This window comes from Vulpes lagopus, chromosome 2 (assembly GCF_018345385.1).
Source record: "Vulpes lagopus strain Blue_001 chromosome 2, ASM1834538v1, whole genome shotgun sequence".
NCBI lineage: Eukaryota > Metazoa > Chordata > Mammalia > Carnivora > Canidae > Vulpes > Vulpes lagopus.
The window spans coordinates 54,560,869-54,587,608 of record NC_054825.1 but is presented as its reverse complement, the minus strand read 5'-3'; the positions used below and the strand labels follow the sequence as shown (position 1 = coordinate 54,587,608).

The 26,740-nt window shown below is 41.5% G+C and overlaps 1 protein-coding gene across 4 annotated transcripts in view; it reads left to right on the top strand.

Annotated features, from left to right (window-relative positions):
- The window catches only part of TLN2 (talin 2), a 418,441-nt gene that overhangs the window by 149,061 nt on the left and 242,640 nt on the right, over window positions 1–26,740 (top strand). For all 4 annotated transcript variants that reach the window (XM_041740721.1, XM_041740682.1, XM_041740692.1 and 1 more), the window contains one exon: window positions 18,274–18,351. The gene's annotated coding sequence lies outside the window, so the exon portion shown is untranslated. The remainder of the gene's footprint in view (window positions 1–18,273; window positions 18,352–26,740) is intronic.

The following is a 26,740-nucleotide window of genomic DNA, read 5'->3' as shown; positions in this document are numbered from 1 at the left end:
ACAGTGATAGTGCTCCAGAGATGGGCCTGACACTTGGCACCTTTCTATTGCTTGATTCCTTAACTGGACATCAAAGCATGACAGAAGTTTATTGTCCATCATGCCTGCGAATCAGTCAAATTTAGTTCGTGTCATCAGAGGGGAAGGTGCCAAATTTTGATGTCAAGGTGACACCCTGTTTGGGAAGGTGTAGTCCCTGGACCTTCTCAAGTATGACTGCGTGTACGTACAGTCAGCAAATCTTGCTTCTAGAGAAAACTTGAAATACTTTATCCCAGTGCAACTGTTAAAAGAACTACCTTTAAAGCCTGAAGCATCTTCATCAGACTTTCAGAGTTAGGAGTTTGTGCAGAAATGTCATTGTCCTAACACAATTAGGTTAAAAACAATGTGTTCACATGTTGAACACATGTTTGCTCATGTGTTGCCTCCAATTTGTTTTCTAATTGGAAATGGTGGTCATCTGCAGAAGTAGGAAAAACAGCGGGAACCCCCATGTGCCCATCATCCAGCTCCTGTGGTTAATACAGGATCCATTTTGTTTTGTGGAGAACCCCTCCTTCTCCACTCAATTATCTTTTAAAATATTTAATTAAGAGAGATATCGAGAGGGAGAGAGATCACAGAGGCAGAGGGAGAAGCAGACTTAGCACTGAGCAGGGAGCTTGATGTAGGGCATGATCCCAGGACCCTAGGATGGTGACCTGAGCCTAAGGTAGCTGTTTAACTGACTGAGCCACCCAGGCACCCCATCCACTGGATTATTTTGAAGTAGATCCTCAATCTAGCATTTTGTCTGTGTGTGCACGTATTTATGTTTCAGTATGCAGCTCTAAGAGGTTGAGGTTCTTTTCTAAAGTGTAATTATGATCCTTAAAAATAAATGAACCAGTATTAAGCCTAACAAATGCTTCATACTAAATCTCTCTTCCACTTGGTTCATAAGTTGCTCAGGTCTCTCTTAGTCTACTCTCTATCCTTCTCCATTGAGTCACAGTATCCCAGGGTGGGACAGACTGGGCTGCCTTTCATTCTTTTTGTGTCCTCATCTACTAAGGTGTGTGGATGCTGCTTCTGTTGCCTAGCACTTGATAGGAACATAACAGGTACCTGTTTTTCTTCTAGTTCTGTAAGTTCAATTCCTCCTCCTGGGTTCTCGGGCACAGCCCTTTTCTCAAAGGAAATACCCAGGTGGCAGGTGCCTTCTATTGCCTGGAAGCTTCTCCCCACATATGTGCCCTTAGCTGGGCTACTGACAGCTCCCTCCCCTCCCAAAAATGAAGCCTTTGTAACCCACTCTCTGCCAGACTTTTCATGCCAGTCTATGTGGTACCAGTCAGAGGTCTAGGAAGTCCCTGAAAAGTTAGTATCTGATGACTGCATTCTGTCAGTGACAAACTTGTGCCCAAATGCTGCTTGCCAGTGCTTTCATTCCAAGCTCCTTTGACAGCCCCAGGCTTTCCTGCCCTGTGGCCCCCCGACTCCTCAGTGTCACCTCACAGCTGCCCTCCTGTTGTGTCCATCTATTCCTTCTAGCTACGTGTGTCTCTCCTGGCCAGCCCTGGCTTCACCAAGAAGCTGCTCTGTGCCCTCCTCAGTCTCTTTCTCTCTCTTTCCTCAAAGCTATTGTTCATTCTGTACAAGATTCCACTGTACATTAGACATTCTTCTCCTCCTGCTTATACTGTCAACAAGCGCACACCAGCCCTTGGCTCGAGTTCACAGGGCTTTCTGGGCCCCAGTGTGTCTTTTTTGGATGCCGCCTCCTGGGAGCATTGGCAAGCTTCACCTCTGGGCCCAGCTGTGCAGATGCATAGGGCTCTGGTGCCTTGCTGCTGGAACAGCTTTACTCTCTGGGACAGCACAGAGTTTTGTCCACCTGCCCATGGGCAAGAATCCTACAGCTAAGGCAGGATATCCCCAGACACCCAGGCTGCAGTGCTCTTGCCCCTGTACCCATTAACATCCCAGCTCCTAAAGTGACTCTTGACTGGCTCTCTGTTCCTGCCTTACCTTCCAGTTTTCACAGCCACCCCCCCCCCCAATGAGGTGTGGTTTGTCCAGAAATTGTGCCCCTTGACGTGGTTTCTCAACCTGATGGTACCCCAGTTTACATGTCCCTTGCCTGCTCTTGGGCCTCACTGTAACCTCCTTATTGAAACTCCATCTACCTTGTCTTTGGACTCTGTTAGGCTCTCGTGCTTTCACTTCTTTCTCTACTAGGTCTGTGAGGAACTCAAGCTCCCTGATGCCCTGAGCCTTGGAGAATGAAGGCTGCACGGCCACCTCTGGGGACCCACCAGAGATGCACACGCTATGACCACCACCTCTGCTCCACCCTCTTGCCATGTGGTGTCCTTTCAGGGGCCTCTGGTTCATGGATGCTTGGGGGCTTCCAGGATGTTTGCAGACCTATCTCTTTGCTTTAAGCCCTGGTATGCTAACCCCTCCCATCTCTCCTGGAAAATATAGGTCCCCTAGTTGCCACCTGTTAGGCTTCCCTCCTCTGTCGCTGCCAATGTCCAGGCTTGGGGAAGTGGTCTCAGGTGTGAGTGTCTCCCCCTTACCATCTCTATAAGGTTCCCTTTCTCCAAGAATCCCCCTTCTCTTCTGGGCTGTGGTTTCCTGGCCTTTCAGTCTACAGCTTGCTGGAATTCCCACATCTTATAACAACTGTCCCTAAACCCTGAGGGGTATTCATTACTAACACTGTGTCCAGATGAGGAGGCTTTGAGGGGAAGTAGCTGCCCAGGCTCCTAGACTGCTGGTTAGTGCCGGCACTGGGGAGGGAGCACAGCTGCTTACCTGCCTGGCTCCCTGGCTTCCTGCTCAGGTCCTCAGCTTCCAGTCAGAGCTACCAGAAGGACACAGCCTTGCTAGGATCTTCAGTTGGCTGGAGCCAGGGCTAAGGAGCGAGTGTTGAGACCAAATGTAACTGAAGTGACTGCCTGTCTGAGAGTGATTCCACACCTAAGCTCTTGACTCCCTGGTACTTCGGGGACCATCTGTCTTCTGGGCTCCACTGTGACTTCTTCAGAGGCTGCCTCTCCATTTTTCTGTTGCTCAGAACACTCTATATGTGGTTGGTGCCTACTGATCGGCTCCTTACCTAGGAATTTTTAGCTTCTAACTTCCACTTGGCTTTTAAAAAACACTTTGATTTCCATCCGTGGATAATGAACACTTGACATTTGTGCTTCGTTGAGGTGTAATCATTCCACATATGAACTTGACTTTGTATATAATTTAGTATTTTTGAAATTAGGACCTATCACCACTGGATTATAGAACCATGTAGTATATTATCCATGGCATTATATATTTGCAGAAAGAGGGTATTATAATTGTAGATGTACAAATATGACTATATTATGGATCCTCATCCTAGCTATGTCATGGAAATTGTTTTAATCACCCTCTTTTTTTTTTTTTTTAAGATTTTATTTATTCATGAAAGACAGAGGCAGAGGGAGAAACAGGCTCCCCACGGGGAGCTTGATGTAGGATTCGATCCCAGGATCCCAGGATCACGAGCTGAGCTGAAGACAGACGCTCAACCACTGAGCCACCCAAGCATCTCTCACCCTCTTCTAACTGGTAGTTTTCTTTCCTAAAAACACAGTCCTAGCTCCCTTTCCACATGTGTTCCCTTCTGCCCCCAACTCTTAAAATTGTAGAATGATATGACCAGAAAATTGAGGATTCAGGTGAGTTGGTTTAGTGTTTCTGAAATGAAGGGTCATCCAGTTTATAATTTGTGTTGGGCTGGCTACTTCTGTAAAACTCAAAAATATTTGAGAAAAACATATTAAATAAAAGCATTGTTATTTTTATTACATTCAGCCAACATAAATTGTTAAATTGCTATAAAAGTTCCCAAATGTGTATTCTCCATTTCTTTACTTCAGACCAGTCACATACTGGTGGGCAGACCATCCTTTGGGTACCACTGGGCTAAATAATGGAGGTTTTGCTTAGTTCATCTATTTCCATGGAGTCATGGAGAAAAGAAAAAAGATCCAGCTTACTCTGATCACTGCTGACAATTAGGGAAACATAGCTGGGAGGCACTGTAAATTCTGCTGACCTTCAGAGGTGAGGCATAATGTTTGATTTTTCATTAAAAAAAAAAAAATCAGAGATGCCCAGGTGGTGTAGTCAGTTAAGCATTCAACCCTTGGTCTCAGCTCAGGTTGTGATCTTGGGGTCCTGGGATCAAGCTCAAATCAGGCTCTGTGCTCAATGTGGAGTCTACTTGGGATTCTCTCTCCCTCTTCCTCTGTCCTCACACTCATGCACGCATGCTCTCTCTCTCTCAGATAAGTAAAACTTAAAAAAAAAGTTCAATCCTCAGGTAAGTCAGATGTTCATGATTTTATCCACTGGAAATCAGTAGAAGGCAGGTGAGTGGCTCTCCTCCTGATTGATGAAGAATGCCCAGCCCACCCATGTCTTAAAGTAGAAATGTGGGTCTGTATATTTTCTCAGCTGCATAGAGTGCAATTCTAATATCCAATGTCTTAACAGCCAAAAGAAATGCTATCATATTCTGATTGTGAGATAAAAAATATGGACTAGGAATTGCTTTTTTAAATAGCACAGCATTTAAATGTTTTGATTCACATTTTGAAGGGGTCTATCTGATGATTACATGGTATTTTATGCTCAAGGTAGCCGGAACGGTCTTACTGGAATACTTAAATATTTAAATCTTAATAGGAATTGGTAGGAACCATTAGGAGGAGTATACAAGATAATTAAAAACAAGTCCAAGTGAATTAAACTTAGCTTTAGGGCTATATTCAAACAACACTAGTTGTGCTAGGTTAACCTGAAACATATTTACACCATTATGGAAAGAAATTAGAGCCTAGAGAAACGCTCTATTAGAAAGGTAACTTAAAATTTTAAATTTTCTAATAGCCACATTTTAAAAAGGTGAAATTAAATTTATTTTACCCATTACATCAAAATGTTAAGATTTCAGAAGACCTAAAAATTATTAATGAAGTATTTTACTTCTTTGTACTAAGACTTAAGAATCTCTGGATTTTTTTTTTTTTATTAAAGATTTTACTTATTCATGAGAGACACAGAGTGAGAGAGAGGCAGAGACACAGGCAGAGGGAGAAGCAGGCTCCATGCAGGGAGCCCGATGAGGGACTTGATCCTGGGACTCCAGGATCACACCCTGGGCCGAAGGCAGGCACCAAACTGCTGAGCCACCCAGGGATCCCCAAATCCCTGGACTTTATACTCACTGCACATACTGATATGGAGTAGGTATACTGCCAGTGTTCTTCAGCTTTGTGTGTCTAGTAGCTATAATACTGGGTAGTACAGATACAGAGAATTAGAGTCCACAGTGAGGTGGACCAGATGTACAATGCCCTGAGTAGTTTTATATTTGAATTATGAGTTGGTTCCAAGTAACTTTATTAAATATTTTTATTCATTAGAGACACACAGAGAGAGGCAGAGACATAGGCAGAGAGAGAAGCAGGCTCCCTGTGAGGACTCGATCCCAGGACCTGGGGATCACAACCTGAGCCAAAGACAGACGCTCAACCCCTGAGCTACCCAGGTGTCCCCAAAGTAATTTTTTTAAATGAATTTAGTTACCTTAGAGGGGATGTCAGTGGACCCCTCTGGGGAGTCATCCTTCCACAGAGGCCTTGTTCTTTCACCCCAGGGAAGGAGAGAGAGCATGAGAATTGCTTTTACTGATTCTGTAAGGACAGAGACAAGAGACTCAAGCAGGATTCTACTTTGTGTTTTTTTTTTTTTCCCCAAGAGATTGAGGAAGAAAAAAGAAGGTTTGTTTGTTTGTTTGTTTTAAATATAAGGGTAATATGGAAGAAACCTGGACTTCGTGAAAAAGAACAAATACATATTCTAGTAGCAAAGAGCAAGGAAAGGCTAAGTTACTCTGGTTAATGAAGCCAGTCCTGGGAATGGCAGAGAAACATGTAAGAGTAGAAAGTCCTAGTTGTGTCCATGCAGATGATGTGGAAGCGGCAGAGGCCTCATGTCCTGGTTTCCTCCTTGGGAGCAGCGATCTCTGGGCAGAGAGGGGTGGGGCATGATGTCCTGCCCACACTCAGCCAGCCAGCTCCTGTGCTGCCAGCAATCCTAACTCAGGCCAGCTGAGTCCCTATTAGGTCATCTGTGTCTTGCTGTGTGCAACTGGGAATGAGGTGGCCTGTAACTTCCATAGGCATAACTGGAATTTTTTTCTAAGTGACAATAGCTTTATTCATTTTCTGATTAAAAGTACTAGTTTTATAAAACCAAGAAGTTGAAATGGTATGGTGCTTGGTATTAGCTTCAAATGATTGGCCAGTGAGGGTGATTGGCACAGAGAGGGGAAAGGCTCTGAATGAAATGAGTGCCTTTCAGTTACTGTGGAATCAGAGGGATGTGTTCTTAGAGATTTGTTATAATACTCTGTATTTCGTGGGTGTTCAAACTTTTTAGCAGGAAGTTTTCAGTATTTAGATGGTGCGTGAAGTTGGAAAGAAAAGATCTGAAACTCCATTACTCAAAAATCACCACATTTAATTTGAAGACATTATTTTAAAACCACATACTATAATTTTGAATGGTGAAAATGTCCTGAGAGGAATACAGGAAGGCTGTTTTTGTTTTCTTTTATTTTATGTTTTTAAGAGTTTATTTATTTATTCATGAGAGAGAGAGAGAGAGAGAGAGGCAGACACAGGCAGAGGGAGAAGCAGGCACCATGCAGGGAGCCCAATGCAGGACTCGATCCTGGGTCTTCAGGATCACGCCCTGGACTGGAGGTGGCGCTAAACCACTGAGCCACCCGGGATACCCTCTTGATTTTATTTTTAAATAATCTCTACACTCAGTGGAGGGCTTGAATTTACAACTCGGAGGTCAAGAGTTGCATGCTCCATCAACTGAGCCAGTCAGATACCCCGTGAGCCTTGATTCTTGATCTCAGAGATTTTATGCCAGTTAGAGAGCCAGGAGGTGTCACGGGAAGGCAAAGAAAGTTGGCATTTACTGCAGGAATGTCTGTCCCCAGCCTTATGCTTCTGTGGCCCTTGGGTTAGCTTGTGAGGGAAGTTCTCCACTCTGCCTTTTGCACAGGAGTGAGGTAAGGCTCAGAGGATGCACACTGCCCATGTTCATGCCACATGAGTATAAGGGAACTGGGATGCCACTGGCCCTGGGTGACCCAGCACCAGGCTCTGTACTGAGCATTGGAGTATACCCCATCTTTCACAGTGGTAGAACCCTGTAGAACCTGTATTAGAGTGAATCCAACCTGACATAATGAATTGCCTGCCAAATGACACAGAGAAATCTACAAGATTCATGGAAATTGAGAGGAAGAGCAAGAGTAGGGGGAGGCCCTGGGGAAGGAAGGTCTTTTGGGACAGGAAGGAGACCTGGCTAAGGAGAATTTGGGTAAGTTCTGAGAAGAGGAGGAAATTTAAATGACCAAAGAACTGTTTGTTGCGGGAAGGGAGGGTGTTTGGGTTTTGAATGAAATGTACCATAACGAATATGAAAAGAATCTCTGGTCAGATGAGGAAAGATAAGGATTTAATTTTTTGAAAAATAGGTCAGGTGGCAATTCACGGAGACCCGAGTGCACATAGTAAGAGATGTTAGGGGAGCAGAAGTGCTTTTGAAAGATGAAGTTTGAGGGATACAACAGCTACTAATCAGAGGCAATGATGATAGGTTCTTACTTATTAAAAAAAAAAGTGTCCCTGATTTTCACATTGTGTATACCTGAGTAGCTAATTTGCTCTTGATGAACCAAAACATCCACCCAAATGACCTGATGTTCTTGTTTGTGGTCCTTATTTTATGTTGCCCAGAGGCTGATGAAATTTCACAGCGCACCTTGATTCTTGCCATTGCTTTTATGTTGTCATATGTTGGCTCATAGCACGCAGGCAACCAGGCTTTGAGGGCTGGAGGAATGAGCCATTCTGCATGTTCATAGGAGTTTAGCATGTCTCCTAAATAGGATGCCTATTCCTTCTCCTGGCTACAGCCTTGGGATATTCTATTATGGGTTTGATGGGTTTTCCACTGAAAAGGAAAACCAGATGGCTTAGGGAAGTCACATTTTCTCTTTGTGTCCTTTAGTTGATTGTTATGCTATAGAAGCAGTCCTTAAGGTGCTAGTATGATGAAATAACCCTCAAATTACAGGCTGAGGTGGCAGTGGTAATAAAAGGAGGGAGAATCCAACTTCTTAGGATCAGTTCTTGCAGGTTAGAACGCTACATAGGCAGCCCCTGCTCAACCTCACTACTCTGATACCAACAAGTAATGTATAGGTGACCTCAGGTTCTTTATCACTGTTTCTAACACCTGACCCCCTTTGTCCCACCCTGAGTCTGTCCCTGGGCTCTTCCCTACAGTGTTGAGGGCCTCTGTAGGGATTTCCCTGGCTTTGGTGCTGGATTGGGGGAGGGGGAGGTGCAGGTGGTGTATAGAGAACCAACACTCACCTTCTTTTCTTGCCTTTAAAAAAATTTTTTTTTAATTTGCTTTTTCATAAACTTTTTTTTTTCTAGAGCCCTTTTAGGTTCATAGCAAAATGGAGCAGAAAGTATGCAGTTCCCATATATCTACCCTCCACACACATAACACAGCCTCCCCAACTACCAGGATCCCTTACCAAAGGGTACATCTGTCAGAATCAGTGAACCTGCATGGATACATCCTAAAGTCCATACTTCACATTAGGGTTCACTGTTGTACATTGAACATGTATTGTACATTCTGTGAGCTCTGACAAATGTATAATCACATGTATCCACTATTAGAGTATCATACAGAGGAATTTCACTGCCCTAAAAACTCTGTGCTCCATCTGTTCATCCCTCCCTATTTCCCAGTCTCTGGCAACCACAGGTCTTTTTATTGTCTCCATAGTTGTACCTTTTCTAGAATGTCCTATGGTTGGAATCCTATAGTATGTAGCTTATTCACATTGGCTTTCCACTTGGTAATATGCATTTAAGTTTCCTCCGAGTCTTTTTCATGGCTTGATAGCCCATTTCTCTTTAATGTGGAATAATATTCCACTGTATGGTTTCCTCTTCTTGATATCTTCACTATAGCTTTTTGCCCAACCCTTCTAAGAAATGTTCAGATAGCTGATTACTTTGGCCTCTTGTACATCTGGTTCTGCTGTTGGTACTCTGCATGGTTTCATGCTTTCCTACAGGGTCCAAGTTGGAGTGACTGAGAAAACAAATTTGTTTTAGGGGTTAGGGATGGAATCGTAGCTTGTAGAGGGCTATCCTCATTCTCTGATTGTTAAACCTCACCTTTGTTTGCTTTTGGGATAGGAAAAAGGGAATAACTACAAAATGGTACAGTTCCCTGATTGACACCAGGTCAAACAGGAGAGAGGCTTACTCAAAGGTTTGTGGCATAAGAGTGAGTCCTCAGCCAATCTCTGGTATTAAAAAAAGGAAAAAGGGGCTTTACCTGGGACCTTGACTTTGAGGTGTAGGCATGGAGGGTGATCACAGAACAAGGCAGCCCCTTCTCTTCTGTACATGTATGAATATACACATATACAGGCACACACATGTGCAGACCCCTGACTCTACCCTGACTGCATGGATGTACCCCAGCCTTTTAAAGCCCAGTGTCTTGGGGTTATTAATCCTATAAGATGTATTTGTTGATTCAGGTGTTAGGAGCTCTGCTGTAGCCAAGGTCAGGACCATGGGGGAAAGCCACAATTCTTGCCTCTAAGAGGTCACAATATAATGATTTCAATATAACATGGATAAGTACAGAGAGAGAGAGAGTTGTGGTTGATGAAGTCTCCCCAGAGTAGGTGGAACTTGAGGGGCAGCCAGATGAGTAGGGGGTGTAGAGAGCACATTTTAGGCTTGGGATACTAGAGGTCAAAGGCCACTTGAGGGGAAGCAGCTCAGAGTGTGCAGGCTTCTAGAAGGAGCGCTTACTTTTAGGACAGGTGAGGTAGGAGGTGAGGAAGTAGGCCCTGAAGGTTTCTGCAGCCTGAGAGCTGAGGATACAACTCTAGTGCTTGTCCCAGCTGGTTTACTTTGGGGCAGGGAGAGAGCTGGCATGCGGGGGTAGGGGCGGTCGGGGAGACACTGGGCAGGCCCGCTACAAAAGCATAGCCCAGCTGAGATCAGGAACTGCCAGAACAACACCTGGCCATGTAGCAGAAGTGGGATTAGGGAAGGGTCCAATCAGTTTGACTTTTAACAGTGACCGAGGAGGAATTAGGTCAGTATTTCCCTATTCTTTTTTTCTTCCCTCTTCCTTAAAGAGAAAACACAGTTGTTAGAAGTTTTTCTAAAGTATCTTGACCGATTTTGTCATAGTGCATTGAGCTTGGCAAAAACATTGAAGTTTTTATTTGTTCATTTGAAGATACTGTAACATCTCTGGATTATTTTCAATATCACATTCAGACCCTTGAAATTCATAACATAGGATATTTCTTGATGTCTGTATTCCATGCTCAGTTGCTTTTTTCCAGCAAATTGGTGATAAAAGCTTTTTGGTGTGTGGTTGCAGCCTTCTGGAAGATAAATGTGTTTGTTCTTCCTTTCCCCAAAGGAGACTCTCTTCATAGCTTTGATTAATTGGAATTTGTAGTCATTTGAATGTTAGTTAATTGGGCTTTTATTGAGAACAATTGGCTGTAACCATATACTGAATGAAGTAGTCTAGAGACAAAAATTTCCTTCTAATCCAAAAGTCATTTGGAAAAATACATTTTTGGGGGGTGAGGTAGGGTGCAGGAGATGATGGTGGAAATGAAATGGGGGAAAATAAAACTTTCTGAGAAAAAGAAATAGGAAGTTTGAGCATTTTAAAGTCAATCTCAAGTGGAAAACTGTACAGTGCATATCTTGGCCAGTTGATAAAATGGTGAGTTCATGGTACACTTACATAAGCTCTCTTACTCCTCTCTTCACATAGTCCAGTATTGGTGGGACATCTTTGTACTCAACCTGCTTACTACATTCTAGTTACTCATATTATTCATTTTGTCTGATTCTAAGTGTCTTTAAATTTTTGAGAGAAGAACAGTGAATGATAGAACAAGAAGGAATTCATGGCATCAGGTTTTTCTATGTGTGATAAATGTATAGACGGAGTGAGGCAATGTAGTATAATCCTAGCACTTCTCCGGCCCTTATAGTAAACGCGTGTTTTCCTGTGCTTTGCGTTAATACCATTTGCATCAATAACTGATCTTTTTTTTTTTTAATTTTTTTTTAATTATTATTTATGATAGTCAGAGAGAGAGAGAGAGAGAGAGAGGCAGAGACACAGGCAGAGGGAGAAGCAGGTTCCATGCACCGGGAGCCTGATGTGGGATTCGATCCCGGGTCTCCAGGATCGCGCCCTGGACCAAAGGCAGGCGCTAAACCGCTGCGCCACCCAGGGATCCCAATAACTGATCTTTTAAGGGCATCGTGCTTAGTCATGCAATTGTGAATGTAATAGAGCAGAGTAAGCCTTCAATAATCATTTGCATAAAAATCTAATTATAACATTTTCCTAACTGTTGTGTGAGGTACTTATCCCAGGACAGGCAGACCGTAGGAGTAAAGGAATCTGTACAGATAAGGTTGAAGCTACTTATTCACAGTCAATATGAACACATCGAAGGGTCCCAAATGTTCTGCAATGGAGAAACTAATGTTTAAACCAACCTTTCTCATATTTATATTGAGAAGCTTTTTTTGCATGTAACATCCCTGACTTCCTAGTTTGCTGGAATACTGCTTTGGGAGGAATACAAAGAGATTTCTGGAGCTTTTCTCTTTGCACAGAGCAAGGTAGCTTATCATTTCTCATCTCTGAATGCCATGGGCATTGATGCTTTGAGCTTGTGCTTTGTTGAGTGTCTTTTGACGCCAGCACTCAGCCTCTGCTGGAAAGTCAGCAGGGAGGAGGCCAGGAAAACAGAATTGGACACTTCCCTTTAGAGTCACATACCTCCTGACAAAGATGACTCTAACATGGAGCTGTACTTAGACTGGAAAAGTTCTCATGGTTTCAGAAAAAAAGCAGGACTAATCCTTGGCAAGTGGTAGGTGTTGTAGGAAATGGGGAGAATTTTGTTTTCAGAATTTCCCTTTACTTGTTTTTTTTCTTGTCTGTATTTTAGGGCTCCTGAAGAACTTTTTGTTTTATTTGCTGCTTGGATTTTGATTTGAGGAATTACTAATCAATGTGTCCAATGTTAGTATAACTTCAAGCTAAAAGTAATACAGTTACCTTATGAACAGTAGTACGTGGGTTAGGGTTGCCACCCCTACCTCCAGTCAAAAATCTGCATGTGATTTTTGCATCCCCCCAGATTTAACCATGGACAGCCTACTGTTGACTAGAGGCCTCACTGATATCATAAACAGTCAATTGATACATAGTCTATATGTTACATGTATTACATACTACATCCTTACAATAAAGTGAGAGAAAAAAAATCATAAGAGCAAGTATACTTAGAGTACTGTATTGCATCTATAAAAAAGAAAATACACATATGTGGACCCACATAGTTCAAACCCAATGTTCTTCAAGGGTCAACTGTATACTCTTCTCATAGCACTTTTGTTAACTTTGAAATGTGTTCATATGAACCTATTTCCTGATTTTCATGCTCATGTAGATGGTGTTAAGGGAAAGCTTAGGTTGTTACACTATTCCCTGTCTTTGTTGTTGTTGTTTTAAGATTTATTTATTTGAGAAAGAGAGCATGAGCAGTAGGGGGAGAGGAAGAGAATATTCAAGCAGACTCCATGCTGAATGCAGAACTGGATGTGGGACTCACTCTCAGGACCCTGAGATCTCAGCCTGAACTGAAACTGAGAGTTGGATGCTCAGTCAACTGAGCCACCCAGGCACCCCACTATTCTCTGTCTTTTAATGAAATGTTAGGATGGGAATTATCTTAGCTGCTTCAGATCTATACCACATAGTAAGATTTCAGCCATAAGCTTTGTGAGGGCTCTTCACGGGAGGCAGCTTTGCCTCAGCAGATCCCCTTCACCTCAACCCTACATTCCTGCGTACATTATGCTGAGTAAAATGTGGAAAGCAAGTGGTCCTAAAACCCTCATAGTGAAAAAAGTACCTTGAATGGGCTCGATTAGATTACTTAATAATATACGTTTTATTTCTTTAATGCTGTTAAGAGGATAATCAGTATTGGATATACCGTTTTCGGGGCACTTTGCTCTGGGCACTGAGTTAAGAACTTTATCTGTACATGCTCATTTCATTTCTACATTTGAAATATCTAAGAAGTAGTATCTCTGCTCTGGTGATGAGTGACCGAGGACTCCCAAGAGGTGTGTTTAAGCTTCTTGGAGCAAGTAGCAAGTGGTCTGCGATACAGAATCAGTTAAGTCCAGCCCTAGAGTCCTGCTGTTGGTGACAAGTCAGTAGCTTTTGCTGCCTTTTGGTCGCATCTACTTATGCCCCTCTCAGAATACTCAGAAAAGGTACAATGTGGGAGCTGCCATATGATGTATCAGATGATGATTCAAAGACTATTTTAAGGCAGAGGTCCTTAAATAATATGCTTCTGCTACCTTTAAAATAAGTTTATATTTAATTTCAAGCGTCTTATTCATGTTAAAAATCACTTTAGGGCAGCCCCGGTGGCACAGCAGTTTAGTGCCGCCTGCAGCCTGGAGTGTGATCCTGGAGACCCGGGATCGAGTCCCGCGTCGGGCTCCCTGCATGGAGCCTGCTTCTCTCTCTGCCTGTGTTTCTGCCTCTCTTTCGCTCTCTCTGAATAAATAAATAAATAAACAAATAAATAAATCTTTTAAAAAAATCACTTTAATAGGTAAGTGTCCTATGTAGATACATATTATGTTTCCAAGTTCTTTTAGGCACCTTATTGTGATCAGGCAACAGACAATGAGTTTCTACCATGGACCATTCCCATTACTGCTCCCACTGAATTGGAGCTCAAGCAAGCAAGACTATGTTTTATTTTTGAGCATTGCTGGATTGCTTTAGATACACTATCTTTAATCCTCACAACGGCTCTTGTGCTGGGCATTATTACAGAGCAGGAAATGGAGGCACAGAGAGGTTAAGGCACATCAAAGCCAAATGACTAGTAAATGACAGATCCAGAATCACTCACCTTAGCCATTGTGCTCCTTTATTTTTTTTTAAAGATTTTATTTATTTATTCATGAGAGACACAGAGAGAGGCAGAGACACAGACAGAGGGAGAAGCAGGCCCCATGCAGGGAGCCTGATGTGGGACTCGATCTCGGGTCTCCAAGATCACACCCTGGGCTAAAGGCGGCGCTAAACCGCTGAGCCACCAGAGCTGCCCACATTGTGCTCCTTTAAATGCAGGAGGAGGAGCACAAATTTTGTCTCAAATCCTGATGTGTCTCAGCCTCAGATGTGAACTTGTCTGGCTTCCCATCCCCCTGCCCAACCATCCTTTTAGAAAGATGCCCTGGGACTGAGGAGGGGGTGAGGAGAGTGGATAGCACTGGGTGGCTTGTATGTTTGAGTTATGCCATGGAGACACAAATACTTACTTAAGTATCATGATAAGTCATTTCTAAGATTGGATAGAGATTTTTGTCCTTTTGTGTACTTTCTAGGGACATTGTTTTTGGGAGAGACGGAGCCGCTAGGAGATGGAGGAGGATTAATTAGATTTGTACTTTACATCCAATGCACCTGTAAAGGGATTTGTATGTCTACAAGGGATTATAGCTTTTTAACCAGGTTTATAATTATGGTATTAGGAGGATTCATGCATTATATGGAACTTCTCAACCTTTAAAAATAGGGCAATGAGAAGAATAAATTTGTTTGCTGGAGATAAATTGAACATAATGGTTCCATAATGGGAAGACATTACTGTATTTTATAGTCTAAATAGAAAAGAAGGCTTTTCATAGATAAACTAATCCAATAAAAATAAATCAATGATATGGTTAAAACATTATAGTGGAGCATAGTTTAACCATAGAAATGGCCCATCTGGACAAGCATGTCCCATTTGTTTTTATTCTTATTCAAATATTCTTTTCATCAGTTCTCTTATTAGGAATGAATCTACCTGTCTCTTGAAATAGTTTTGCCTTTGTTATACTAGCTTTGAGTCTGTTGCTTCAGTTACTTCAGCTGTAGGTCATAAACATTACATGACATTGTGTGTGATAAATCATCATTCATGTGATTACAGAGTTTACTCTTCTGTTTTCAAATGGAATGGGATGATTGAAAAGATAAAAAATAAAAAGCAGCACTGTATTATGTGGAACTCATTTAGTCACAAGAAACCAACTGAATTGAGCTGCTACCTTAAAGCTGGTGTGTGTGTGTGTGCGCGCGTGCGGGGAGGGGGGGCATTTATTATAAAGATGCAGGTGTGTCTTAGAACACAAATGCAAGGTCAGAATGGCTCTAGGAAATGAACAGGAGCTGGAGATGAAGAGAACTCTCATCAGTGTTCATTACAAGCACATTTGTGATACAAATGTCAATAAGATGAGAGGAAAGCTGGCAAAAGGCAAGTAGAAATCTATGTAATACTTGAGATGGGATTAGAATACAGCTCCATTCTTTGGAAAAATCATGCTCTTTATAAGAAATTGAACAGTATAAGAAGTCAAAATCCTTTAAAATTCTGATAATCAGGGGTGATCATAATTATTTTGATAAACATCCCTCTAAGTCTTAGGACATCTGGGAAAACACACACACAAATGAAATCATACTGTGCATGGTCCTTTACCTATTTTTTCTTGTGGCATCTTATCAGTAAGTACAAATCTCCATCAGTATTTCCAGTGTCTGTATTGTTTATTTCACGTCTCCTCTATTTGTGAACTTTGAGGGCACTGATTCATTTTCCCCTCATAATTACAAATACTGTGAAAAAAAAATTACAAATACTATGTATGTCCATTTTTCTGCTTACACAATTAACTAGGGTAAATTCTTAGAGTTATTAGCATTGCTGTATCAAAGAATGTGTCATTTTACATGTAGATAAAGTAACATAAGTGGTATGCTACATCATGAGCTACATCTGAAATATTGGTTATTGTCAGTCTTTGACATCTTTATCGGTCTGATATGTTAAAAAAATCTCCATTTTCTAAAGGTGTTCTTTAAGTTGTATTTTTTGTTAGTGTAGTTGATTATCTTTTCATATGTTTATTGCTATTATAATTCTTAAATTTGTTTTTTAAAGATTTTATTATTCATGAGAGACACAGAGAGAGAAGCAGAGACACAGGCAAAGGGAGAAGCAGGCTCCTCGCAGGGAGCCCGATGTGGGACTCGATCCCGGGTCTCCAAGATCACGCCCTGGGCCGAAGGCAGGTGCTCAACCGCTGAGCCACCCAGGGATCCCCTGCTATTATAATTCTTATCGAAGGTTTATTGACTGTCCATCTCAAGGAGAGTATTTTCTTACTGCTTGATTTTTTTTTTTTTTTTTTGGCTAAATAAGGATAATAACCTTTATGTCTGCTGTACAAATATTTTACCTAATTTCTTATTTCACCTTTCATTGGAGCTGTCACCTTTTGTTCTTTTATTTTTGACTTAATTTTGCCATTCATAAATTTGAGATTTTTTTTCATAATTTGGAGATTTTAAAAAGGTAGCCAAAGGGATACCTGGGTGGCTCAGTGGTTGAGCATCTGCCTGTGGCTCAGGGTGTGATCCTGGAGTCCTGGGATTGAGTCCCACATTGGGCTCTCTGCATGGAGCCTGTTTCTCCTCTCTCTGCCTGTGTCTCTGCCTGTCTTTCTGTGTCTCTCATGAATAAATAAATAAAATCTTTAAAAAAAAAAAAAAGGTAGCCAAATGCCCTTCATGGTTTCAGAGTTTTGTTTTGTTTTTAAGATTGTATTTATTTGAGATAGAGAGTGAGAAGAGAGCACAAGAAGGGGGCAGAGGTAGAGAGGGAAGCAGATTGCCCACTGAGCAGGGAGCCCAACGTGGGGGCTTGATCCCAGGACCCTGGGATCATGACCCGAGCTGAAGGCAGAAGCTCAACCGACTGAGCCACCCAGGTGCCCCATGGTTTCAGTTTTTGATGTCAAGTTCATTTTTTATTTATTCTTTAAAAGATTTTATTTTTAAGCAATCTCTATGCCCAATGTGGGGCTTGAACAACCCCAAGATTAAGAATCATGAAACTTTACCGACTAAACCAGCATGTTTAGAAAGCCCTTTTCTGTGTATTATAAAATTAATGGTATATTCTTTTTTTAAAATTAATTTATTTATGATAGTCACAGAGAGAGAGAGAGAGAGAGAGAGAGAGAGAGAGAGAGGCAGAGACACAGGCAGAGGGAGAGAGGGAGAAGCAGGCTCCATGCACCGGGAACCCGATGTGGGACTCGATCCCGGGTCTCCAGGATCGCGCCCTGGGCCAAAGACAGGCGCCAAACCGCTGCGTCACCCAGGGATCCCAATGGTATATTCTTTTAGTGCTCATCTGATTCTATTCTGAGTTTATTTTTTTGTAGGTAGAGATCTAGATTTTTCCCTCCTCATTAGCTAAACATTTATGAACCGGTCTCACACACTTACCCAGACAGATGATTCCATGTCCTTGGTCTATTCATGTGGATACTTGGCTCTATATATGGGTATTCTGTTTCATTGATATGTATGTTGTCACTGAGATATCTATTAACTGTGGCTGAGACAATTTTGCGGTTGATGGTGGTGCTTCTGTTTTAAATTGGTGCTAATAATGGTCAGTTGTGAATGGCTCAGAGAACTGGGAATGAGATGAGATCAGTTGAAGCAAGAAGGGGCTGCTTCGCAGACACATTAGAGGAACTAAGTAGGAAAAGGGTGAATGAGATAAGAGCTCATATAAGCTAATTTATAAAGACTGAGAGTGCCTTGTTTTTGTTTTAAACACTGGGGGGTGGGGGCAAGTGGGTGGGGAAATGTATCTTTGTTTAAATTCTAAGCCATTAAGCATTTCTACCACAGGGAAGGGAAAAAATGTGTTTTTGCCTCTTTGCCAAAAGTAACATAATTTTGGTCTTTGAAATAACTGTCTTGGGACCTCAATTCCCTGTTGGTAAAGAGAATTCCCAGCCCATGTGTTGTAGCGGAAATTCATTGTTTCCTGAGTTACTTCCTTTCATGCTTAGTATGGAGGGAAATGGCCAAATGTATAGATGAACATTTTTTATTCTCCTAAAACTGACATCTATAACATTACTTGATCCTGATAATTTTTATTATTGTTTTTAGGTATTGCTGCTGAAGGCTTCTCAGATGCTTTAGGATATCTTCAGGGAAATCAACTCTTTACGTAAACTGAGAATTCAGGTGAGTCCTTGAAAAAAAATGTATCTTAGCAATTAGCCACTCCCTGCATTGATAAAATGTAAGTGTTGAAACATTGTCACTTATACTGTCTCATTTGACATATTCTGAGGCAGGCATGTAGCCACCTAGTCTTGCCACTTAATTGCTATTTATTTTTTCCACCTAGTCATTGGGTAGGTGAATACAGGGGCCAGCAAGACAGGATGAGAAGCTGTCTTTTAGCCTTATTGCATAAATTCATATTTATTCACACTATTTTATTTATAAACTTTTCATTTTTGAGGTGTTGGATAAGGAATTAATGTAGAAAATTTTAGTAGTCTTTGCCTCGTGAAACTGCTTGGTGGTTCTTGGAGACCTCCATGGATGGCACACAATTGCTCTACCATGAGATAAACTTTGGTTTATAGGTTTGGGTTTCTCCCTTTGATTGTCCTGGGTGGGGCTGTATGATGCCAAGTAGTGTGTGTGACGTACTGTTGGCAGGGGACAGGGGTGATCTTCTGCAGGTCCTTAGTATGCCTGGATTGACATCTGACAGGTTAAGGGTTGGTTTATGCCGCTATACTCACCAACTCTATTGTGGCTCACCAGGCTTCCCATTTCTGTTCCTGACCAGCTGCACAACTGGGGACAGGTTGATCTTTGCCAATTTTGTACAGTCATCTGTAAAACGTATGCTGACCCAACCTACTCGTTTCCTTTTAGATTTTATAAAACAGGAAAAAAATGTCACGATCAATTTTTAATACATATTTTTGGCTATGTGTATGCAAAGTTGCTGATTACTCAAGCTGGATGAGTGCATGAAACTTCATTGTATTTATATCCTATTCTTTCTATTTTGTGTTTAGAATTTTTCATAATTAAAGATTTAAAAAAATAACTGCCATCTAACATTTCATGAAAGAAGTATTTTAATACTGGAAGTAGGAATGTCATAAATTTAGATTACACGTTTTTAGCATTATGAAAATATTCTTCCTTTGCCACCTCTTTCTCATTTCTCTGCTGACCAGGGACTGTTGGCCATGAACTAGCCAGACTGGCCTGATGACTGACATTTGGGACAGATTGGCATGTATGACTGACTGCTAAGGGTTCTTCTGCCTCTGAAATTGTATCATTCCTTTGCAGCAGGATAGAAATGTACTCTGTTTATACATCAGCTATCTCTAGAAAATGCTGACAACTAGTCTAGTTGAAATGAGAGGTCAGAGGTCGAACAGATGAGAAGGAATTGTTCTGTTGGGAACACCCCCCCAAAAAGTGGCTTATTTACATGAACAGGAGATTGAACTATGAGCCACCTTGTAGCCAATATAGAAATAAACATGATAGTATTTTAAGATGTTGAGTAAAAGGGTATAGAATCCTCCCTTCACACCAGTATGGGCAGCCTCTGGCCAGGTGGTATCTTTTTTTTTTTTTTTTGGTGGTATCTAATAGATAAGCATGCCCCTGCGATGTGAGGACACTGGATGCTAGGGATGGGGTTGGTGGCTGCCTGACTCCAGGGAGGCCTGTGTAAACATTGTGTGTGAGGAGCATAGAGCTGGGTGGGAGTGGAGGGGTATGGCTGAAAGTTCTGAGCTGAGAGCAAAGGGATGACATGCACACAGGGTAGGGAAGAGGAAGGGATCTGTCTGGCCCAGGAACCATTTGGTTGTCTTGGTGTGCCTATTATCCTATGAGGAATTACAGGGGGCACTAGGCGGTCCTGTTTGACTAAAAGGGCCTGGGCACAGTGGGCAGGAAGCATTTCACATCCAAAAACAGTGTGCCAAGTGCATTCTTATGCCATGGGTCCATACAGAATGGGAAACTATACTTTGCACTTACATCTCCATGGGGTGTAGGGATGTGTATGGGGGCAGCATGGGTGGAAGACTGAATTACTAGGACAGGAAAATAATGTGGGGAAGGAGCAACAATAACGCCTATGTCAAGAGGCCCACATAATCCTGGCTGCTTTGGAAAGTTCTGTGAAATTATACTGTGGCTTACATTGTATGGAACACGGTGGTTCAGTCCTTTGGAATTGCTCCTCCAGTGATTTCTGGCTTTCCTTTAACGTTCCTATTTTCTGGAAACTTGAATGAAATTTGACAGACTTGTATTCCCTTCTGTCAACCCCACTTTTGGTTTACTGCTTGATTTGTGTGGTTTAATTGGGTTGCTTCCTGGGGATATTTACTTCACTGCCCTTTTTAGGAAAAAATTAAAACAACAACAAAAGAAACATTTGTCCTAAATGTATAATAATATGAGAAATTACCTGAAATCTTGACACTTCTGCAAGTGTCTACAGTCAATGAATAAATGCAAGCAGGATCTTTTATTTTGATATAAACCAGAGAAAAGAGAATTGCTTTAAGGGACACGAGCCTGGCTGAGTCTAAATACAACTTAATGAATCAAAAATACAATCAATCAATCATGTTCTGAGTATTTCAGAAGGCCAGGCACTGCTGGGTGAGATCTTGTAGGGATGAACAATTAAGAATTGGAGACAGCCATGTTTCATAGGAATAAACATGTGCTTTTTTAGAGGGTTGTTTGCACAAGAGAGAAGAGATTGATAAAGTATAGAGGAAGAGGGACATATATGATAAATGAGTTGTTGAATGTGTTACTTAATGACTTGTGATATATTCCGGATTTAAGAATAAGTATGATACCCTGAATTTACCTCCATTTTCCCTTCAGGCTTGTAAGAAAAATATTTAAAAACTATTTTTAAATGAAAAACATTGTCTTTTACTCTCTGAGAATTTTGAATTCCCAGTGCTGTTTTAGGGGGACGGCCTTGAATCTATAAAATTCAAAGCAGGATCTATCTGTATAGCTATTTGTCATTCTGTATCAGTCCCTTAAAAGCTATGACATCAGGGAAGGTGCGTTCTTATGCTTATTTTTCTTCATTAAAAATGTAATCTGTTAGGCACTTGTGTCTTCCTGCCATCCTCCATTAGCCAGATTCTCTGCTTGTTTTTTTTTTTTATATATATTAAAACAGCATTTATTTGTTAATGTAACATAGGAAATTAAAGCAAGTTACACTACCTTTAAAAACACAGCTAATGCATTTTAAGAGAAACCCATCCCTCCCACCCCCCAGTCCCACATGAATTAAGAATCTAAGAGAAGGAATAACCATAAAACAAAGTGTTGTGGAATCCTTCATTCAAGAATGCTTGCATAATGATTAGGTTAATATTGCCTTCTTGCAAAATCTCTCTTTTCTATTAAAATGTTTTTGTAGCCTTGACTGTTTATTACAAAAAAATTTCAGTACAAAAGTTGGTGCTATGAGGGGATTACTCCGCTTGTTGATGGAAGGTACAGGCATTTGCTCTCCCCCCATGGGGCCCCTGAGTGGCTGGGAGTCCTAATTAGCATCATCCTAATTAGCATCACATCCTTGATCAGGATTCCCTGACATGTACTAGGCTCCTCATTCTACTGTCTGTGCTTAGTAAATGTTTCAGAACAACAACAATTTCCAGATTGTTTTTCATAATTAAACTTAGGAATACATGGGTATAATAGAATGAGCTGTTTCCTTACACTTTTTGGCTAATTATGCTCATCAGTTAATTTCTTTCAAAGTTAGCCCTGTGGAGAGCTCAAGATTTGAGCCCTTTCTCAGAATTGATTGGATTTCATGGACTTAAGGGCTCTGGAATATTTGTGTCTGTATTTAAATACTCTCCTATAGAACACAAACCTTTAAAAATTCCGTATTTTTGCTGCAACGTTTCATATTCTGAAGACCTATAATGATCATCAAAGCTGTTCTGTTTACAACAAATTAGAATTAGACAGCTTTCCAGAACCATAAAATGACTAGTTGACTTGTAGAGTTTACACATGACTTTAAAACAAAGCAAGCACACCATAAGGCCAGCTGCCATGGTCTGAACACAGCATGGTAAGGCCTGGTATGGGCAGAGAAAAACCCTACTGCTGTGATCTAAGTAATAGTCTTAGGATCTTTCATTTAAAACAATGTAAGTCAAAGTAATGCATGCAAAGAGTTAAAAAATAGAAAATACTACAGAACAGCTCCAAATGAAAAGCAGCAAGGGTTTTACCCCACCTCTTCCTTCACTTAGTCTTCCTTTTCAGAGGCAACCACCTCCTCCCTGTAGATCATTTTCACCTTTGTGACTTGCACATGTATGAATATTAGGCTTGCAGTGCCATTTCCCATGTTATCAGCTTTAAGAGCTGTTTATGGTGTCTTCTTGTGATTGCTGATGAGCTCACCCTGACCAGCCCGTTTCCCTTTCTCCCTGCAGCCGATTCACATTTTCAGTCCTAAAACTGCTGCTTCTCTGTACCTCAGTTGGCCTCCTTCGTTGTTGTTCTGTCTCTTACATAGGCTGTTTCTTGTTTACCCCCCACACCTCTCAAAGGCAGCTGTACCTTTGATTTTCTTATTTTTTTTTAAAGATCCATTTACTTGCTTTAGAGGGAGAGAGAGCATGCAAGCAAAAGGGAAGGGCAGAGGGAGAGTGAGAGAGAGGGGCAGAAAGCAGACTCTGTGCTGAGTGTAGAGCCTGAAGTGGGGCTCCATCCCACCACCTCCATCGTGACCTGAGCCGACACCAAGAGACGAGGCTTAACCCGACTGAACCACCCAGGCGCCCATGTACCTTTTGATTTTCTAATGTTCAGGTTTGGTAATACTTAGTATTCTGTTGTTAAGCGAGGGCTTCCGTGATTTACCTATGACTTGATTCTGAATGTGAAATCCAAGAAGCAGCATTTATGGTCTTGCGATCAGGGTAGCAGCTGTTGCCGTCACAACCCAGTATGTGGTAAGATTTTAGCTCTTCCTCTCTAAGCCTAATGACCCGCACCTTGGCACCTCTGTGGAGCGTGTTTGAATGGATTCTCCATTTTATGTGGTGGCATTGGCTGTCTTGGGCTCAGCCTCAACTTTTCCTAGCCTCTTGGTCTTCCCATTCTTCCTGGAAACCTGCTTTAGGTTTGGAGGTCTTACGCCCACAGCCCCCTGCCTTCCAATTTCCATCAGAACCATCTGATCTCAAGGTATGCTTCCTGCTTCTAAGCAAATGTTCATGGCCCGGGGAAGCTTACCACTGTTAATTAATACTGTTGGAAAAATAGCTTCAGGCTCTGATGTCTTTGAAGGGTCAGTAACCTGGTGTTTAAAATTAGCCATCCTTAAAAAAAAATAAAAAAAAAATAATAAAAAAAATAAATAAAATAAAATTAGCCATCCTTTATGGAGGACCTGATATGTTAGACATCTAGGTATCTGAGGCCTGGAGTCTGATGAAATCCTCACACCAGCACTGTAGGAGAGATAGGGCTGTTGACAGGGCCTCTATAAAGAAGTTGAAATCTGGATCAGAGACTCCTCGAAGGCCTCCACTGGGAAGTGGTTCTTAGATCCTGGGGTGAGTTGGGGGCATGGTACCAGCTGTGGTTTCATCGATGAGAAAAAACTTGTCCTTTTCTGAAACCTCTTCCACTTTCCCCTGACCCTCTCTGGAGACCATTGCTGCTGCTCTAAGGAAAATCAGCTCTGCTTAATTCTGGCCAAGAACTCATTATGCAGAATTCTGGAATTAGAAATGGGGCTATCCTTACCTACTCAGGTGTTCTGTTTGTGACTCTGAAATGAGAAACGGGGCTTCATACTCAACTCTGTTGTTAAGAAGGGAAAAGGAGCTTTGATCCTTTGAGTTGGTCATCTGCTTTCTAGGCAGATAGCCCATGAATGAGTTGGGTGGAGTTACTCTTTGTTACCTCTGTTAGGTCCTGGTGGTGATGTTAACACCCGCTGCCTAAGTGCAAATAGTGCTTATTTTCCAAACCATCTTGACCTATGAAGTTAATGCTCCCAAGTAAGTAGTGAATGTAAGGAAAATCTTTAGAGCATTGGTGCCTAGTTTACTTATGGACGAGATAGTTGGCCTTAATGAAGCCGAATCTTAATGTATAGATTGGAGTCAACATGGACTTTGTGACTGTGGTTACCAGGAGCAATTTCCTACATTAAAAGTTAGTAGTGATAAGCAGTCCATGGTTACCCTGCTAAGGACTTGAAACAACCTAATTCTGTGTTCGATATTTGTAATTTTTATATTTATTGATTATTAGAACTGTGATGTGGTGGTAATCAAGTAAGGTTGTAATAAGTAGGAGACATTTTGGTTCCCTTAAACAAAGATCACTAATCTTCAGTTGTATCGGTCCTGTGACACTTGTGTAAAAGTGATTTGGTGGGGCAGGGGCACCGGGGTGGCTTGCTTGGTTAAGCATCTGCCTTTGACTCAGGATCCTGAGAATGAGCCCTGTATTGGGCTCCCTGCTCAGCTGGGAGGCTGCTTTTCCCTCTCCCTCTGCAGCTACCCTCTCTTTTGTGTTCTCTCTCTCTCTCTCTCAAATGAATAAATAAAATATCTTTTTTCAAAAAAAGTGATTTAGGGGGCTAAATATGCTTGGGCAATTTAAATCTTGATCAAAATTTTCTCCCATGGTTAGGAATGCAGCTTCTAGAACAGTGGGACAGAACCCAACCCTTTAGTAAGAGTAGGGAATAAGATTTAAAATGCTTTTTAAATTTACTTGATGCCAAATATTCCCCAGACTAGTTGCATATTCTTCCATTTACTTCTAAGTAGTGAAAATGACTCTCACCTCCCCTATAGAAGAACTTTGGCTCCAGGCACTGGGGTCATGCAGGATGCTCAATTCATTTTGCTGGCTCTTTGGAAAGTTTGATGCAGGCCAGGGGCATGAACTGTGTGAAAGTGAGGCCCTGGTCCCCTCCATTGGCCACTATTCTCAGAACTTTGTATTCAGAGGAAGCATATTCAATACTTTGAACTAGGAAGGACAGAAATACAAATCAGCACCAGAGCATATATAATGAGGTGGGCCTTGTTGTGTTTGGTCAACACATTTCATGGATGTAGCATCTGACCTATGAGCAGAAGAAGAGCAAGTTTAGAGGAAGGAGATATTTCTAAGGGGGTAGAATAGATTTCCAAGAGAAAGTAGCATTTATTTCTGGGTTAATTGGTTTTAGTTTTGCTACTTCTAACAGAATAACTATTAACCACAGTGGGTTATATACGATAGAAGTTGGTGTTTTCTTGCTTAGAATGAGGTCCTAAGGTGGGGTTTGTGTGAACTTGGACTCCTTGCAGGGTGAGTAAAATTTCACATTTCACTTGGGGTAAACTTCGTTTTTTTGTTTTGTTTTGTTTTGTTTTGTTTTGTTTTTCATTTTAACAATACGAAAAGTAAGGGCAAACTTAAAATCAGTGCTTAAAGCAAAAATCTCTTATAGACAAAATTGATCCGAAACATCCCTTGGGAAGATGTCACATGAGGGACTAGTATTCTGTTTCCTAGTTATTCCAACAGAATGGGCTTTTCTCTCTCTGTAAGAGCTTGCTGCTAAGTAGTTGGCACCTGTATTTAAGGGCCATGTTAAAAACTATAGAATGACTTTCAGTATCCAGATAGGACCCTTCTTCCCCAGGCTTACTCAGTTTCTGAAAAATTCTTAATGCCCCTCCCATGGTCTTTCTGGGGCTTGCTTGCTCACTGAGAAGAGTGGGAGTGGAACTGCTTGCCAGATTGATTATTCATACCTTTACTCATGGAAGCTTTCATTTTTTTAAAATTTTTTTTAAATTTTTCTTTATTTATGATAGTCACACACACACAGAGAGAGAGAGAGAGAGAGAGAGAGGGAGGGGCAGAGACATAGGCAGAGGGAGAAGCAGGCTCCATGCACTGGGAGCCCGACGTGGGATTCGATCCCGGGTCTCCAGGATTGTGCCCTGGGCCAAAGGCAGGCGCCAAACCGCTGCGCCACCCAGGGATCCCTCATGGAAGCTTTCAAAACACATTCAGAGGTGAAGAGAATTTGATAGTCAAATATGTGTCCACCACCAAGGTTCAACAAGGATTAATCTTAGTTTTGTTTTGTCTCTGCCCTTATTTCTTCCCACTCATTTTGAAGCATATCTTTGCTATTTTTTCTTCTATCAGTATTTTAGTATAGGACTTAAAAGATAGGACTTACTCTGTATCACTATAAAAACATAAAAATTGTCAGTATTTCCTTAATATCATTAAATAGCAAATTACTGTTTGTGTTTTCACAGATGTCCTACATACTTTTGTTTCTTTGAATCAGGATTCAAATATGGGTTATACATAGCAACTGACAGGTCTTTAATCTCCTTTTAATCTGTACTGACCCCTCCCCCCTCTCCATGATTTGTTTCTTTAAGAAACTGGATTATTTGTCCTTTAGAGCAGAGAATCTCAAATGGGAGTGATCTCCCTCCCCTATCTAGGGACATTTGACAATATTGGGAAATACTTTAAGTTG